Consider the following 17,412-nt stretch of genomic DNA (forward strand, 5'->3'; position numbering starts at 1 on the left):
GTCAACCATTTCCTCTAAACAGAATTTCACCAAACACTACGGGAGCTTAAAATTACTTAAAGTGCCTAGAAACCCCCCTGAAGAGATAATTTTTGGCACAATAAATTTACCTCCCCCTCTGACAAAACCATAGTGTGGAAACCATAGAGGAATTCTATAAGCGTCTGAGCTGTTACCACCGCGCTACGGTTAGGGGGGGGGGTTAGTGTCCCAAAAAAACCCGTGTCCATAAGCATAACAAAAACAAAGTGAAGACAAGGGAGAACTCCTATTTGTGTGTATTGTAACCCTCTTGTGTAGGGTTGCCAGATTTTACATTTGTAAAATCCAGAACCCAATCCCGCCCTAGCCCCACCCCCGCTGCTTGCTCTGGTCGGGCAGGAGGGCACTTGTGCGTGACATGCATGCGCGGATGCCCTCTTGGCCAACACAATTTCAGGGGAAGCTTTCAAAACCTGGACAAAGCGCCGGGGTTTGAGAAGCTGTCCAGACCCGCGGACATGTCCTCCTTTCTGGGGAAATCCGGACATACGTGTGCAAAGGAGTCCGTTAAAATGTACGGAACATTTTAGGTGGGCGAAAATGTACAGAAAGTGGCAAATTTGGGCTGAATAAGAGGTCTGTGGCTGCGTGCTAAAGAGTGACAGCTGCGGTTCTAATCCTCCAAGTTATCCCACTGTCATGAAGGGTGACAGGTCAAAAGCGCGCAAGACAATCGCGCGCGGACAAAATCGCGCAGACAACTCAGCGCAAAGACAATTGAGCGTTAAGACAAGTAAGCGCAAAGACAACCGAGCGTAAGACATTTGAGCGCAAGACAATTGAGCGTAGCGACAACTCAGCGCAAGACAATTTAGTGCAAGATAACTCAGCGCAGGAGCAAAGAAAAAATGAAAAGCCCGCTCGGTCTGCTTACTGTAACACACTGAGTCACTGCTGTTTCATAGGCTGGACAGCAGAGGACGCTCCAGCACATGTAACAAAGCTATGAAAGCAGTGAAGCAACAGAGGCTCAAAGCCCAGATGGAGATAAATAAGGACCTGGTGCCAGTTACGTAGGCTGCAAATGAAAGGGGGAAAAAGCCACTGTATACAGAAAGAGTTAGAGAGAGAGAAGAAAACAGGAAGAGGAGCAGATGCGAGCATCCCAGCGAGAAGGGTGGTTTTAGGAGAAAGTCCCTTGAAGAGGGGGATGCTTGGGGACTAGACCTAATCTCTAATAAAGGAAGGAACTTAAATGCCGATTTTAGTTAAGGCTTCAAAACTAAGAAATTGCTCGGGTTTGAGCAGGGACAGAGGAGAAATCTAATCTAAAATGCAATTTATTATTAATCGCACTATACCAAAGCGGTGCAAGGCGATTTACATGCAAAGAGGCCGTAAAATCTACGGGAAACTACAGAAGCAAACAATAATTCAGGGCTCGTTTTACTAAGCTGCACTAGCGTTCTTGGCACGTAGCGCAGGGTTAGCGCACGCTAGAAACGCTAGCGCACCTTAGTAAAAGGAGCCCTAAAAGAACGTCAAAACAAGGGTGTGAAAAGGAACGCAGAAACTGCCAATGTTTGGGGTGACGTGATTGATAGAAAGACCCACCATGATCCTATTTAACATCTCCTGAAACAGCAGTAAACCCTTCAGCTTTTGCCACCAACCAATCCGTGTGGCGATATTCATCCAATTTGAGCGGATGATGGCGACTTGCTATAGGCTCATCTTCCCTTCCCCACTCCTCCTTTCAACCCTTTCCCCAGCATTGTCCACTACATTTGTTGACCCTGGCGTAGTAAGGAGGGTTGGGGGGGAGCGGTCCGCCCTTGGTGAAGCCACCCATCCTCCTCTCTGCCCCCCCCCCTGCACGCGTGTCGCCTCTCTCTGACATCACTTCCGGGCCCCGCGCCTAGAAATCACATCATGGGATAGCCGATATGACACAGGCAGCGAGTTTGTACTGTTGCTCTCGCCTGGAAAATTAAAAAGGTATGGGGGAAGAGAAGAGGGCGGGGAGGGACGCCACTGCCTCGCTACACCACTGCTTGTTGGATTATGCCCTGTGTTACTAGTAGGCCATGACAAATAAACACTGAAATGGCCGATTAGGGTTGTTACTGCTGCTCCATGTAGATTATCACTCCCTTAAAACTCCCCCCCCCCAAAAAAAAATACCTACATTTAGATTTGGAGTGCTGTTTTGTATAAGCTACATAAGAACAGCCTTACTGGGTCAGACCAATGGTCCAGAAGCCCACCCAGGTCACTAGTATCTGGCAAAAACTAAAATAGTGGTAAATCTATAGATCAATTCCATTTTTTTTTTACAAATTATTATTTCTCTGTTACTTATATCAATATTACAATCATCAATGCTGATAAGAACTGAAACCAAACTAAAAGAAAAAGAAAAATTAGAATTAAAGGAGGAAAAGGGCATCATGGAACTTCATGGATCAGATCATGTGATCTCTTATAGCCCAATGACATTCCAGCTCCCGCTCCTTTGTGACAAGTTCTAATCATGTGACCTTCTCCTCCAACCACCTATAGGCACACATAAAACTCAGGTGAATGTGCAAAAAATGTGTAACCTCTGCAAATTTAATTGTTCAAAACTCTAAAAATATGTATCAATATATTCCTCATTCAGTAACAAGGGCACTTATCTCAATAATCCCACAGGGTTCCAGCGCTGGTGCGGCTTATAAAGCTCCCAACCTCGGTGAAATCCACAAGCAGACATTTCGATCTCTACGGGGGAGTCTTCACCAACTAGGCCCCTCTGAGCGTAGTGGAGGAGAAACCATCTAATGCTCACAGCGCGGCGTTGCGTTGGGTAATTGTAACAATGGTGAAACTAAAGTAGATAGAATAGAATTGCCAATCAAGGCGATGGATGTGCAAATTAACTCAAAACATGGCTCGATACTCAACAAGCAAACACACATTTCATCATCCACCATCTGCAGTCATTCTCTTTTTCAATTTCAGTTCTGGCAGAGCTGAAAATCCAAGCTCACAAAGATAAGAAGATCCAACCGGTAACAAAGTCTTGATTGCTTTGTTGCTCAACTACTGCATAAAAAGTAAAATGGAAATCACGCCAAAGAATGATGCTTGATTGGGCAGTTGTATCCTTATGCAAACAGGCGCTCGTAACATTGATAGACTCTTGCATACGCAATGTACATGTCTTCTGTTCTAGTACAGTGATACCTTGGAATCCAAATTTAATCCATTCCAGAACCCCGTTCGAGTTCCAAATCATTCAAGTTCCAAGACAGTTTTTCCCATTTAAAATAATAGAAACTGGATTAATTTGCTCCTGGGTCCCACAAACTCAAATTTTAAGGTAAAATATTAACAAATAATAATAATACAGTACAGTATTTTCCTCACTACACAAAGATGAAAATCACATGAGATGCTTTCACTACAGCTTCCGACAATGAACTGAACGATGTATGGGTGGCCCGAACGCTGGGGAAACGTACGTACAAACACACATTTTGTGGATGGTAGATTTAGTTGGATTCTGTTAAGGATTCTTTTTGATGTCGACCAAACATTAGAGAATAATTGGATGAGAGGGGCTGCTGAGCTTCCGTATAGGATCTGGTGTAGGATACATGACGATCTGAAGATTATTTGGGATGATAATGGGAGCCCATGTAATTGCCTGGTGAAGGTTGTGATTGAGTCAAATTTCTTTAATTTGTAGAGTAGTCTAACGGCTGTGTTCTGGATGAGTTGTAGTTTGTGGACGAGAGAAGTGTTGTTGATGCCAGGGTAGGCGGAGTTGCAACAGTCCGGTTGAGGTAGGACCTAGCTAAGAATTTTTTTGAATGGACTTTTCCTTCAGGAACTTATTCATTCAAACCTCTTTTGAAACCTGTTGTTGCTCACCTCGACCACATCCTTCTGGCAGCAAATGCTAGAGCTTAACTCTGCACTGTATAAAAAAATACTTTCCATCAGTGGTTTTCAGTCTGCTGGTGTCATTGTTGAGGATATGTTGAAACACCTGAGCTCAATGTGCGGTGGCTGCTAAGAAAGCAAATAGAATGTTCTTTAATTTAAAATGTTATAATGCCCTTGTATCGCTCTATGGTACAGCCGCACCTCTAATACTGTGTGTAGTTCTGGCCACTGTATCTTAAAAAAAGATATAGCGGAATTAAACAAGATACAGAAAAGGGTGATCAAAATGATAAAATGTTTGGGATGACTTCTCTATGAATAAAGGCTAAAGCGACCAGGACTCTTCAGCTTGAAGAAGAGACGGCTCAGGGGTGATATGATAGAGGTCTATAAAATACTGGAGAGGGTAGATGTGAATCGCTTGTTTACTCTTATCAAAAATAATAGGACTAGAGGGCATGCGATGAAGCTACTAAGTAGTAGATTTAAAACAAATCAAAGAAAATATTTCTTCAAACATGTAATTAAACTCTGGAATTCATTGCCAGAGAATGTGGTGAAATCAGTTAGCTTAGCGGGGTTTAAAAAGGTTTGGATCATTTCCTAAAAGCGAAGTCCATGGGCCATTATTGAGATGACTTGAGGAAATCCACTGCTTATTCCTAGGATAAGCAGCATAAAATCTGTTTTACTACTTGGGATCTAGCTAGGTACTTGGGACCTGGGTTGACCACTGTTAGCAACAGGATACTGGGCTTGATGGAAATTCTTATGTTCTTATGGAGCTCCTCTTGTTTTTGTGTTGTCTGTAAGTTTAAACATTCGTTCCCTGTTAATTGATTTCACCCCACTCATCATTTTTATAAACTTTTATGAGTAGGGTTACCATATGGCTCCAGAAAAAGGAGGACAAATTGAGACATCTGGGTTTTTACTTTCATAGCAAGAATGGAAGCAAAACCTGGATGTCTCAATCCGTCCTCCCTTTTCTGAAGCCATATGGTAACCCTATCGAGCTCCCCCTTGGACATCTCATTTTTAAACTGAATAATCCAAAGGCTGTTTATCTGTTTCACAGCCAGCAAATACCACAACCCATCTGCTTCAGAGCTGCAGGGCACAGTAATGCAGTCCTGCAGCGCCACTTACAGGCCATCTGTGATCTTGCAACCCACAGAAAGATTTGTCAATTTGTTGGTTTGTTGTTTTTTTTCATCCAACCAGTTCTTCCTTTTGAGTAATTTCTGAGATAACTTATTTTTTTTTTCCTTTTGTGGCAAATTTAAGACTTGGCCCAAGAAACTTTCTATAAACAACTGCAGCAAGAATAGAGCTACAAGGGCCAGATTCTATAAGAAGTGACTAAGGCCCTCTTTTATTAAACTGTGCTAGCAGTTTTTAGCGCAGGGAGCAGCGCTGAAAGCCCCGCACTGCTCCCGATGCTCATAGAGTTCCTATGAGCGTCGAGAAGAGCGTGAGGCATTCCTACCTACAGTATATGCATTGGACCACTGTGCTCTGGCGCACTTTCAGCTATGCCAGGTCCTTTGCCCCAGAACAGGAATAGATGTTAGGAGGGAGCAGAGGACCTGGCACAGCTGAAAGCACACAGTGGTCCAACACATATTCAGATTAATTAACTTTAAGATGCTTAACCTCCCTTCTTGAATTAGTAAGTGTGATAACATGTTACAGCGATTCCAGAGAGAACCGTTTAGAAAATGCATTTTACCTGTCCAACTTGGATCCCATGCTGGACATCTCTTCTGGATGACACCAACATCCAGAAACTCTCTCTCTGCACCCCGAGATCTATCTATCAACAGATCATGCTCCCCATATTCATAAAACCAAAAACTTCTCCCAAGGATTTCTCCTTGTTTTCCTTGTGTTCTTCATATTGTCCTAAAATCTCCCATTCTTTACCCTCCCCTTATCTTATATTTAATGTTTTAAAATATTTCATGCAAAATCCCTAAGCCCATCTCCCCCTTTTTATTAGCTTATCTTTACCCAATTCTCGCTCCCCACCCCCTACGCTGACACAATAAAGGTCATTTTAAAACATTTTCCCTGATTGAAGAAGGAAAGTAGGTGGTTAATTAGGCATTGTTTGATTAAATACCAATTCAGGCTTTTCATGTCTGCAATTACAATTTGCTGAAGTACAAACGATAAAGGTGATTTTTTTCAGGCTTTTTTCTCCAGCCTTTTATATATTTATTTTTTTTAAAAACTTTCTTTTCTGCCTAAAACCTAAGTGGATTACAATAAAACCAACACAGAATATTTCACATAATCTTCACAACAAAACAAACTGCAACAAATAACCCAACTACATCATTCTCTCTTCTAAATGTGTGTTTAATTTTTACTTTCTCGCTGGTATTTTGGTGGCAGTGCAATTTTTATAAAAACCCATTTTTTAGCAGGTAAAGCACGGTTTTACTCGTGGAAACTGTTGATCCCCCATGCAAGGTCCAGGGGCCACAATGTTGGAGGACTCCAAGATCTGCGTCCAACAAAATAGTTTTGAAAAATTACCTCTTAAGAACATAAGAACTGCCGCTGCTGGGTCAGACCAGTGGTCCATTGTGCCCAGCTGTCTGCTCCCGCGGCGGCGCTTTGTAACAGAAAATATAGTCAATATGGCAGTAAAGCAGTATAAGAACATAAGAATAGCCATATTGGGTCTGAAATACCTGTAATTCACTCTCCAGACATTTGGGAGCCATATCTGCAAGCAAAGCCTGACCACAAGGTGAAAGTGAAAGTGAAAGCAAAAACGCTTTTCATTTTGAAACACTGGGGTTCATGAAATACACAAACACAGTGGAGCAAATGGGGAATTTGGTTCCTGGGGATTCTATCAGCTGGTTCAACACAGTAGCACAGGAGGGACTCAGATGTGTAATCTACAATCCCAAAAGAGGTCACCTAACATACCATCTAAAACAGTGGTTTCAAACTTGCGGCCCGGGGACCACATGCAGCCTGCCAGATACTATTTTCAGGCCCTTAGTACGTTTATCATAATCACAAAAGTAAAATAAAACAGTTTCTTGATCATTTGTCTCTTTAGCTGTAAATTACAATATTATTATTAAGACTTGGCCAAAAGGAAAAATTTATAAACTATAAACAGTTATACCTCATGCAAAATTGTCATTACTTTAATAAGACATTAACTATTTTTTCTGAGGCCCTCCAAGTACCTACAAATTCAAAATATGGCCCTGGAAAGGGTTTGAGTTTGAGACCACTGATTTAAAATGAACCAGCATTTATGGCTGGTGCTGCAGTGTAGGGTTACCAGACTTTCCAGAACTAAAATCCGGATCCATAACCCCGCCCAGTTCTGCCCGAAACACAGAGGGGTTCACATTTTGCCAGCGATGCTCACTATTTTGCTGAGCACCTCATAACTTCATCCTATGCCCTCTCATTCCAGAGCTTTCTTTTAAATGAAAGAGACTCGACTCATGCGCAGTTACGCCATGTAGGTATTTAAACATCTCTATCATATCTCCCCTCTCCCGCCTTTCCTCCAAAGTATCTTTAAGTCAAAGATCTTTAAGTCTGTCCTCATTCGCCTTATCACTAAGACCACACAAAATTTTAGTAGCCTTCCTCTGGACCGACTCCATCCTGTTTATATTTCCAGAATTGTACACAATATTCTAGATGAGATCTCACCAGAGTCTTATACAGGGACATCAATACCTCCTTTTTCCTACTGGCCATACCTCTCCCTAGCATCCTTCTAGCTTTCGCCGTCACCTTTTCAACCTGTTTGGCCACCTTAAGATCATCACATACAATCCCACCCAAGTCCCGCTCTTCCGTCGTGCACATAAGTTCTTCACCCCCTAAACTGTACCGTTCCCTCCCTCGGGTGTTTGCAGCCCAAATGCATGACCTTGCATTTCTTAGCATTGAATTGTAGCTGCCAAATTTCAGACCATTCTTCAAGCTTCGCCAGGCCTTTCTTCACAGTTATTTGTTTACTGGCTAAAAACTCCCTCACAGACAGTGCCGTGTGAGCTGGTGCATTGTCCATAATGCAAGAGCCATGAGTTGTTGGCGAAAAGTTTTTTACTTTGTCTGGAGCTTGTATATCGTATAGAAAATCTCTTTCCCTCCCTTCAATTTCAATCATGCTTCAATCTCCTCCAGATGAAATTGTAAAGCACATTAAAGCTGCTTAGGGGCATGACAATATTCACTATATATCACCAGTGCTGGATAGGTTTATTAATGTGATGCAGTCTGCAGAATCCCATCACAGTTGAATTAAATTTCTTACTCCGCTGAGGAATTTACAGATATGCCTACCAAATAAAGGGCATATGCTTTCATTACACTCCAGTGACATCAAGTTTCATATTGCAATAAAATCTGGAATGAAAAACAAGCAGGTACCAGTGCTCACTTATATTTCTTTCAGGCTGAATCCCTGGAGTTGCTCTTTTAGGTCTCAGAGAGTAGCTCATTATCATTCATTCATTCCATTTTCTATACCGTTCTCCAAGGGGGAGCTCAGAACAGTTTATATGAGTTTATTCAGGTAATCAAGCATTTTTTTTCTGTCTGTCCTGGCAGGCTCACAATCTATCTAATGTATCTGGGGCAATGGGGGGGATTAAGTAACTTGCCCCAGGGTCAAAAGGAGCAGCGTGAGTTTGAACTCGCAACCTCAGGGTGCAGAGGCTGTAGTTTTAACCCCTGAGCCACCCTAGAAATCAAAAGTGGGTCAAGTATAGATCAAGCCATTGTGACATCACTGATGAGGTTGGCTCTTATTGGTGGAATGAGCTTATAAAAAGAACCTCAACAAGCTGAGATTAATTCAGAACACCGCGATCCGACTAATCCACGGTTTAAAAAAATGGGAACACATTTCCCCTTATTATCAGAAACTCCACTGGCTACCCACAGAATCCAGAGTCCTCTTCAAGTTGGCTTGTTTTTGCTACAAAGCTGTCTTTGGGATTCTTCCAGTTTACCTAATCTCCCAGTTCTCCCCCAACGAGTCCAACAAGAGCACTCGCAGAACAAACCTATTTAATTACCCCTCCTTGAAATCTTACCAATACAAAAAGTTTCTAGATAGGATGTTATCATTCCAGGCAGCTAAGCTGAACACATGGCTTGGAAAGCCCATACTTGAGGCCACTCCATACGCAGACTTTAGAAAATCCCTGAAAACTCGACTGTTTAACAAATTCTAAATTCCCATACCCAACTCTTCCTCGCCACGACCCTTCCACCTCGCCCCCTAATTCCAAGGCCCGAAACTAATTATACTTTCCACCTTGAATCTCATGTACTCAAGGTTCAAGGTTCATTAATATTTGATGAATCGCTGAATCGATTTACAAAGCGATGTACACGATTATAAAAGAGAATATTATAAGATACAAATTCATTAACATAAAATTTGAGACAAGACAAACTTTAGTTGGAGGGGAAGGAGAGTAAAAGTTACATCTGTTATATCGTGAAAAACAAATATGGGAAAAACAGAAGGAAACAGGGTAGTTAAAAAATTAAAAGTATTATGAAAGTCTAAAAATATTAGGTGTTAAAAGCATCTTTAAAAAGGTGCATTTTTAAGGATTTTTTAAAAGAGAGGAGATCTTTTTCATAATGTATCTTTATGGTAACCCACTTGTATCCCATGTACTGTCAAATGTATCTTTATTGTAAACCGCTTCGAACTTCACGGTATAGCGGTATATAAGAAATAAATTATTATTATTATTATCATCATAGTATCAGCTCTGGTTACCAGAGATAGAAACTTTTCACACTATTTATTTATTCAGTTTTCTATACTGTTCTCCCAGGGGAGCTCAAAATGGTTTACATGGAGTTATTCAGGTACTCAAGCTTTTTTCCCTGTCTGTCCCAGCAGGCTCACAATCTATCCAATGTACCTGGGGCAATGGGGGGGGGGGGGGTTAAGTGACTTGCCCAGGGTTGGAAGGAGCAGTGTGGGTTTGAATATGGCATTTACAGACCTCCACGTCACTCATCAGCCTACATCGGTCCCAGAAATAGGAGGACGGATTGAGACATCCGGGTTTTACTTCTATTGAAAGCAAACGGAAGTAAAACCCAGATGTCTCATCTGCCTTGCAAAGATGCCAAGTTACCCAGTTCTAGGCTGGCATTCAGGGCCAGTCCTGGATTTCTGACCAGCCCTAAGTGCATTATGGGACATAAAGAACTGATTTTTTTTTTTTTTTACGCGCAGGCTCAGACGCTTCTGACTGGGGAACTTGGCCTCTAGTGCGTAAGAGCCTTTTTCCCCCACTAAACCAGGCTCTGCAGCCCTACGCCCCGCCCCCGAACGCTGATTGGTCCCAGCAGCCGAGTCCGCCAATCCGAGGCCGGAGGCGGGGCCGCTTCCAGAACCAGCCCTCCCCCGACCTGCGGGGGCTCCGCCCCGCGCGCGACGGGGACGTAAGTGCGCTAACGAAAACCTGGAGCGTATCAAGAAGCGGAGCCGCAGCCACGCCCTCTGCTGCACTGGCTCGCCCCTCCTTCTGGGATCCCGGAGATATTGGGGGGGGGGGGGGGGAAGCGCGATTGCCCCCTCCCGGGTTAATGCAAACGCTGAGCTGCTTCGGACGGGGGGGTTTGCAAACATCCCTCCCCCCCCCCCGGACTGCGCGATGCCCGTTTTGCAGCCTAGGCACTGAGACGCGTAAATCCGGTGCCCCGGGCTCGTCATTCGCGTCGCAGCGCAGGTGGGTTCGCGCGGTTTTGCAGCAGCTCTTCTGGGCAGGTGGCCGGTTCGGATTGGAGAGCAGGTGAGCGCGCTCGGCTCCCTTCTTTTTTGATTGCATGCCCCCCCCCTCCCCGAAATGCAGCGCCCTGGGACGAATGACATGCACGTGGACGCCCTCCCGGGACTCCGGAGCTCGCGCTCAGCGTGATCGGCCCCGGCCGCGCGAGACACGATGCCATTTCTGCAAAGATGGCTGCGGGAAGAGCCCTGGCGCCCTGCATCGCTCCCCTGGCACTTCCTTAGCTGGGGGGGCGCTTTCCGCCCTGTCTTGCTGGTGCAGCTGTCAATTGGGGCATGCATGCTTTTTGGATGTCCCTGAGCCCTGGCCGGATTGGGAGTTGCACAGCCCTCGGGGGTAGGAAATTCCCTTGCATTCACTAGGTTTGATGGTGCCTCGACAAGAACCGTCTTGTGCAAAAATCCTTAGCTCGCAGGGAATTCTGTGCACACAGTATGTTAGTGTGGTGCAAAACTCTTTCGATTTGATTTGCCTTCAAAACAGATTATAATCGATGCTTTGGAGTCATTGATCACTAAAGAAGTAATGTAGAAAACTGTGTTAATGAGTATTTTTTTTTTTTTTTTTTAAACATTGGATAGAATTCTTCCATCTTAAGTTCTGGCCTTCTTCCTTTGGGTCCAGCATGGCTATCCGCTTGCTCTCCTCAACATGCACTCCTGGGCAGAACTTGCACCCTTCCCCAGACTACTGCGCTGCATCCAAGCAACGGAGATGATTTTTTTACACCCCCTACCCTGTCTTCCCTGTGTGGCCGCACCGCTCGGCCCTCAGAATGGCCCTATACCCACTGCTTCCTCTCTCTCTATCCTCGGGCATCCGTGGGGAACACTGAGGGGCCGATGCAGTCAGTTTTGTAAGGCTTTGCACAGCTAGCGCTGGGTGAGCACACCTTTAGCACTCAGGTCTATGCGCAAGCGGAGTCGGAAAAAGGATTTGAGCAGGAACTAACCCTTTGTAAAGCCTTGTGTTAGGCACCAGCACACAGCATATTCAAATCAAAGGAGTGTGTGCTCCAAGGCTTTAAATGCCATTTCCAGAGAGGCGTGACAAGGTTTCAATGGCCATTTCTTTTTGTTGCTTTGACTATACAGGACCTGCAACTTCATGGCTTCCACGAAGAGCACAACGTGTAATTAAACTCTGGAATTCGTTGCCAGCGGGGGTCTTCGTGGCAGGAGCGCGGCCCTCTCCTGCCTCCCCATGGCTGTCGTCACCTTTTGCAGGTGGTCGTGGTATTTCCTGTAGTGCCACGAGAGGTCACAGCAGCCATTTTGGAAGGCAAGAGGGCCGCGCTCCTGCCACGAAGACCCCTGCTGGACCACCAGGTACTTCAGAAGGCCTGGGGGGGGGAATCATGGTGTTGAGAGAGATTAAAGGGTTGAGGCCTGGAGAACCACAGCCACATGACAGAAGAGCCGCATGTGACTTGCGAGCCACAGTTGGCCAACTCCTGTTCTAGGTTCTCAACCAGTGTGACCCCCAAGAGGTATGAGGTGTGTCACAAAAAATTGGTATATATACAGAATGACTGTGCTTCTCTTAACAGCCATCTGTGCCTGGAAGCTGGAGAGACAAGAGGTCTTGACAGAGACAAACAACGCTACAATCAGGAAAAACCCACCTCTTTGACAATTAACAGTCTTTGTTTCTGTGTCCCCCATCTTATCTTCTCCGGACCCCCTTCCCCCACTACTTTCCCCCTTCCTCCTTGATCTGTCGGCTTGAGCCCGTATAGGTATTTGCGACGCACAAATGGAAAATTAGATTAGATTCTGTACTTCCCATCATTGGTTCCTATTTCTGCTCCCGTGCGCCACTCGACCATAACCGTTCCCTCTAGCTGTAACTGAAAATGTTACAGATTTGCTGTCCGTAGGCTCTCTGAATACGGCAACACCGATTGGCTTCCGATAAAACGTGGCGTCGGGCAAGGATGCATCTCGTCACCTTACCTGTTCAGCCTGTCCGGTGGAACCATCTTCAGAAAAGCAAACTTGGAAGAAGAGTTGTCAGTTTCAAAGTTGGTGGTCGAAATATAGACCTGTGCTATTTAGATGATATAACGCTTATTAACAGCGGCAAAGAAAATATGCTGAATCTACTGAGAAAAGTCAAAGCCGAGAGTTATAACGTGGGATTAGAACCGAACATAAAAAGACGAAAATCATGGAAGATTTTGAGCTCGAAGGCGATTGAAATCCTGGGCTCTTTTGTAAACAAAGAAGCAACTATCTTACCTTGTGTAATGAGAATAATGTATTAGTCATTTACCCAATGTTATTATTTAAAGTTTGTATTGTTTTGTCTCTCATTGAATGTATTTTAAATTGTTCATCGCTTAGAATTTGATTAAGCGATTAATCAAGAGAAATATGAAACTTGAAACTTGAACTAGCAGGGAAGAAATACCCCACAGAATAGCACTTAAAGTATTCAAAGGCAAGGAGGTAACTCCGTACCTAAAGAAGGATATGGCGATACTCGAGAGGGTTCAGGAGAGAGCGACACGCTTGATAAAGGGTATGGAAAACCTTTCATACACTGGAAGATTGGAGAAACTGGGGCTCTTTTCCCTGGAGAAGCGGAGACTTCGAGGAGATATGATAGAGACTTACAAGATCACGAAGGGCATAGAGAGAATAGAGAGGGACAGAAAGAGAGAGAAAGGGAGACAGAGAGAAATATATAGAGAGAGAAAGGGAGAGAGAGAAAGAGAGAGATAGAGAAAGATTGGAGAAACTAGGACTCTTTTCCCTGGAGAAGAGGAGACTTAGAGGGGACATGATAGAGACTTACAAGATCAAGAAGGGCATAGAGAGAGTAGAGAGGGACAGAAAGAGAGAGAAAGAGAAAGATTGGATAAACTGGGTCTCTTTTCCCTGGAGAAGAGGAGACTTAGAGGAGATATGATAGAGACTTACAAAATCACAAAGGGCTAGAGAAAGTGGAGAGGGACAGGTTCTTCAAACTTTCAAAATCTACAAGAACGAGAGGGCATTCGGAAAAATTGAGAGGGGACAGATTCAGAACCAATGCTAGGAAATTCTTCTTCACCCAAAGGGTGGTGGACAGCTGGAATGCGCTTCCAGAGGGCGTGATAGGACAGAGTACAGTTTTGGGGTTCAAGAGGGGATTAGATGATTTCCTGAAGGAAAAGGGGATATATAGATGGAGGATTACTATACAGGTCCTGGACCTGATGGGCCGCCGTGTGAGCCTCTGGTCTGACCCGGCAGAGGCATTACTTACGTTCTTACTCTCCAAAGAAAGATCAGAAAGAAGATTGACTCGTTTGAGCTTTGGTGCTGGAGAAGGATTTTAGGCGTGCCGTGGAGCACCGGAAGAGCTAACAAATCGATTCTGGAAGAGACCACACCAGCTATGCCTCTCGAAGCCCAAATGATGACATTATGACCGTCTATTTTTGGTCACACCGTCAGAGAAGAGAGAGATCAGTGGAGAAGGAGCCAGGCGAAGGGGGCTGGACACGTTGAAAACGACCAGGGGGATGACGCTGGAGGACCTTTCCGGACTAGCACGAAACCTCATTTCTCTTTGGATCTGCAATCCTTCAAGTCGCTAGGACTCGAGCACGAGTTGTGTCTCTCTTTGCTACATAGTTGCTGAGTAGCTTTCACAGTGTTACACCAAGGCTTGTGTTGCTTCAGACCGTCCGACAGCGGAGGGATTCTGTGTTGCTGTTACTGAGGTGGAATTTGGATACTTGTTTGCTTTATGTGAGATGTAACAAGTTCTGCTTCACACAGCGAGTGGTGAACGCCTGGAACTCTCTCCCGGAGGAGATGGTGGAGGAAACCACCATTCTAGGATTTAAGGGAAAATTGGACGCACATCTTCTTGCAGGACACGTTGAGGGATACGAGTGACTAAGGTATTCGCCAGGGTACGCCAGGCTGAGCCTCCGCGTGTGCGGATCGCCGGACTGGATGGACCCCCCAGATCTGATCCGGTTCAGGCAGTTCTTAAGTCTGACTGATGTGTCGCTCTTGGGGCTTCAGCGCGCGCGACTTTTCATCACGCGCTAACCCCCGCGCTAGCCAAAAAACTACCGCCTGCTCAAGAGGAGGCGGTAGCGCCTAGCACGTCTGGCTATTACGTGCGTTGAACCGCTACCGCGCCTTCGTAAAAAGGAACCCTTCGTTTTTTTGACACGGGACTGAATGGTGGGCGAATTCATTCTAAATCACTGTCGGCAATTAAATATTTAAGCCCTCTTTTACAAAGGCGCGCTAAACGGTTTAGCACGGATTTAGCTTGCGCTAACCTCTAACACGTCCATAGGGTAACTTGCACGCATTAGCGTTTAGCGCATGCTAATATTTAACGTGCTAAAAAGCTTAGCGTACCTGTGTTAAAGAAGGAGTCAATAGCGCATTTAGGAGCGTTTCTGTTATAGCTGTGAATTAGTGTTCAGTATGTCACATAGGGGAACGTTGTCTGTCTGTGTCGCAAGAGAAGGAAGGTTGAGAGCCTCTCTTCCAGATGGAGGCAGTTTTTTTTGTGTGCGCGCATCCTGAAAATACCCCTAGGTGTCGCTGTTGCGTGATGTCTGGGGTTGCCGTCTCTACAAAAGCCCCTGCACTGGCTGGTCCACAAAGCAACAGTTGCAAATTGAACTTGGAGGGTTTTATCAGAAGCAAAAAAAAAAAATAGCCGAGTCTGTAGTTTTCCATGAACCTTTGCACGTCGTTCAAAGTCCTCAGCTGTTATCTTCTGAAATCGGTGTTGGGCTTAAAAGTAATTTTGCTGGACTTTTCCCTTCACAGGTTTCTGTTGTGTAAAGTTGAATTTCATTAACCAAGAAACCAAAGCACACTTTTAGTAGGACGTAGACTCATTTTCCTACTGTTGCATCACAAAATGAAAAACAAGGTGAAAAGTGTATGTTCTAAGCATTGCACAAAGCTGTCCTTTTGGCAAGCGACAGTAAAAATAAACGAAAAGGCCCACTATCCTCTGGACCTCTCCACCAGGAAGAGCTTCAATCCCTGATGGTCCAGCCTGGATGAAGAGCTAAAATGTACAGAAGTCCCACCTGTTATGTAGGGTTAGGCCAGAGGGACTTCTAAAACCCGTCAGTTTGCCCGGATGATGGAAGTCCCCCGATGTCGGGGCAGCGGAGGTCCTCCACATGCTGCCCAGACGCCATGGAGGTTCGTATGGGGGTGTGGCTATGCGTCCGGTATTTCAGCTAACAAAATCTGGTAACCCTGATTCCTTTACCTCCCGCTTTCCTCATGGACCCCCAGCTTAGCTCTGGCAGTGTGATGTTCCGCTTATTCAAATATGGTGCCGATTGGCTGTAGTGGCTGCCTCTGAGGTAATCCATAGTGCTAGTAGCGTAGTCTTATTGCTAGGGGTTTACCGGAACCAAATTTATAGAGGCAACTGCTGGGGCAAAAGATCTCATCTGCCCTCATTAACCCCTTGCTTAGACTCTAAGGGTAAGTTGAGGTCAAGGAAGAAGCCAAGGCTGACTCATTCCTACGAGAGGGTTTGCCTTTGCTAGTTGTGAAACTGTGGGGATTATTTTTCTTTTTAGGTATGCTTCAGGTTTGGGGAGGGGGGAAACTGGGCACATTGGGACTTGAAGGTCCAGTGGGCTAGTAAGAGGGGGAGGAGGGTCACCCCGGACGCTGGCACCCTTTCTCCTCTCAATCCTCCTGCTCCTTCCCAGCCCCCCCCCCTTAACTCTTTTAATTTTCCCAGAGTGAGCAGTATCACGAATTTGCTGCCCATGTTGGTGTCGGCTCTCTCTGACATCGCTTCGGGGTCCTCGGAAGTGACATTGGAGAGAGCTCACACGATGTGGGCAGCAAGTTCATAATGCTGCTCGCGCTGGGAAAATTAAGAGGGAAGGGCATCACCGCCCTGAGTTCCACGCGCCCTCGCTATGCCATTGTGAAGTTCCCCACTAGGACCAGAGTGCTGTGACCTCCAGTTTGGGCCAGGGTACTTGCAATGCATTTGTTTGTACGTACACAGCCAGGCAGGAAGCAGGCCTAGTCTCCGGGCGGTGATCTTTGACCAAGAGGGCTGCTGCGTGAGCGGACTGCAGGGCATGATGAACCACAGCGGCAACTCTTATGTTCTTAGAAAAAGGCAAGGCTGTTTTTTTTTGTTGTTTTTTTTGCTGTGCTGTATAAGGTTGACGTAATGGCCGCCTCACTGCAACTCATCTGAGAGTGCTGATGGAAAGAAAGCTTGATTGGCTCCTCCCAGGTGTGGCAGAGAGCAAGAGATGCTGGCACGGCTCCGAGGGACTGAGATCAGTCGGAAAGGAAAGTGAGAAGAGGCTGCAGGAGTCTTACTAAGACGTCCTTCTGAATATCGGTCTGTTTGGGTTCATGGTTTTAGTGGGAGCCTCTTTAGGAAACAATTCTGCAGCTGTTTCTGCAGAAGCAACATCTGTAAAATGGTTCATCTCGCGTTTTGCCCTGTGCAGCATTTCAGTCATAATTTTGCTTGAAGCGTTGTAGTTTGAGAGATGGATCATTAGTTTCTTTTTCAACTAGATTGCTCTCATCAAGCTCTCCGCTGGGGAATTGCAAGTTTTTTTTGCATCTACAGACATTAGTTGTCGGGTATTCTAGTTTGGAAGAGACAAGAAACATATTCCAATATATCTGATTCGTGGCTTAAGTTATTCTACTGGTTT

The 17,412-nt window shown here is 45.2% G+C and overlaps 1 protein-coding gene across 3 annotated transcripts in view; it reads left to right on the forward strand.

Annotated features, from left to right (window-relative positions):
- Positions 1 to 10,484: 10,484 nt before the first annotated feature.
- SFXN1 (sideroflexin 1) overlaps positions 10,485 to 17,412 on the forward strand; it is a 28,283-nt gene continuing 21,355 nt past the window's right edge. Inside the window, exon 1 of one of the 3 annotated variants that reach the window (XM_033927407.1) lies at positions 10,485 to 10,733. The gene's annotated coding sequence lies outside the window, so the exon portion shown is untranslated. Of the gene's footprint in view, positions 10,734 to 10,871; positions 11,067 to 17,412 lie in introns of those variants that run through there. The other 2 variants (XM_033927408.1, XM_033927410.1) reach the window with 2 other exon arrangements.

This window comes from Geotrypetes seraphini, chromosome 18 (assembly GCF_902459505.1).
Source record: "Geotrypetes seraphini chromosome 18, aGeoSer1.1, whole genome shotgun sequence".
Taxonomy (NCBI): domain Eukaryota; kingdom Metazoa; phylum Chordata; class Amphibia; order Gymnophiona; family Dermophiidae; genus Geotrypetes; species Geotrypetes seraphini.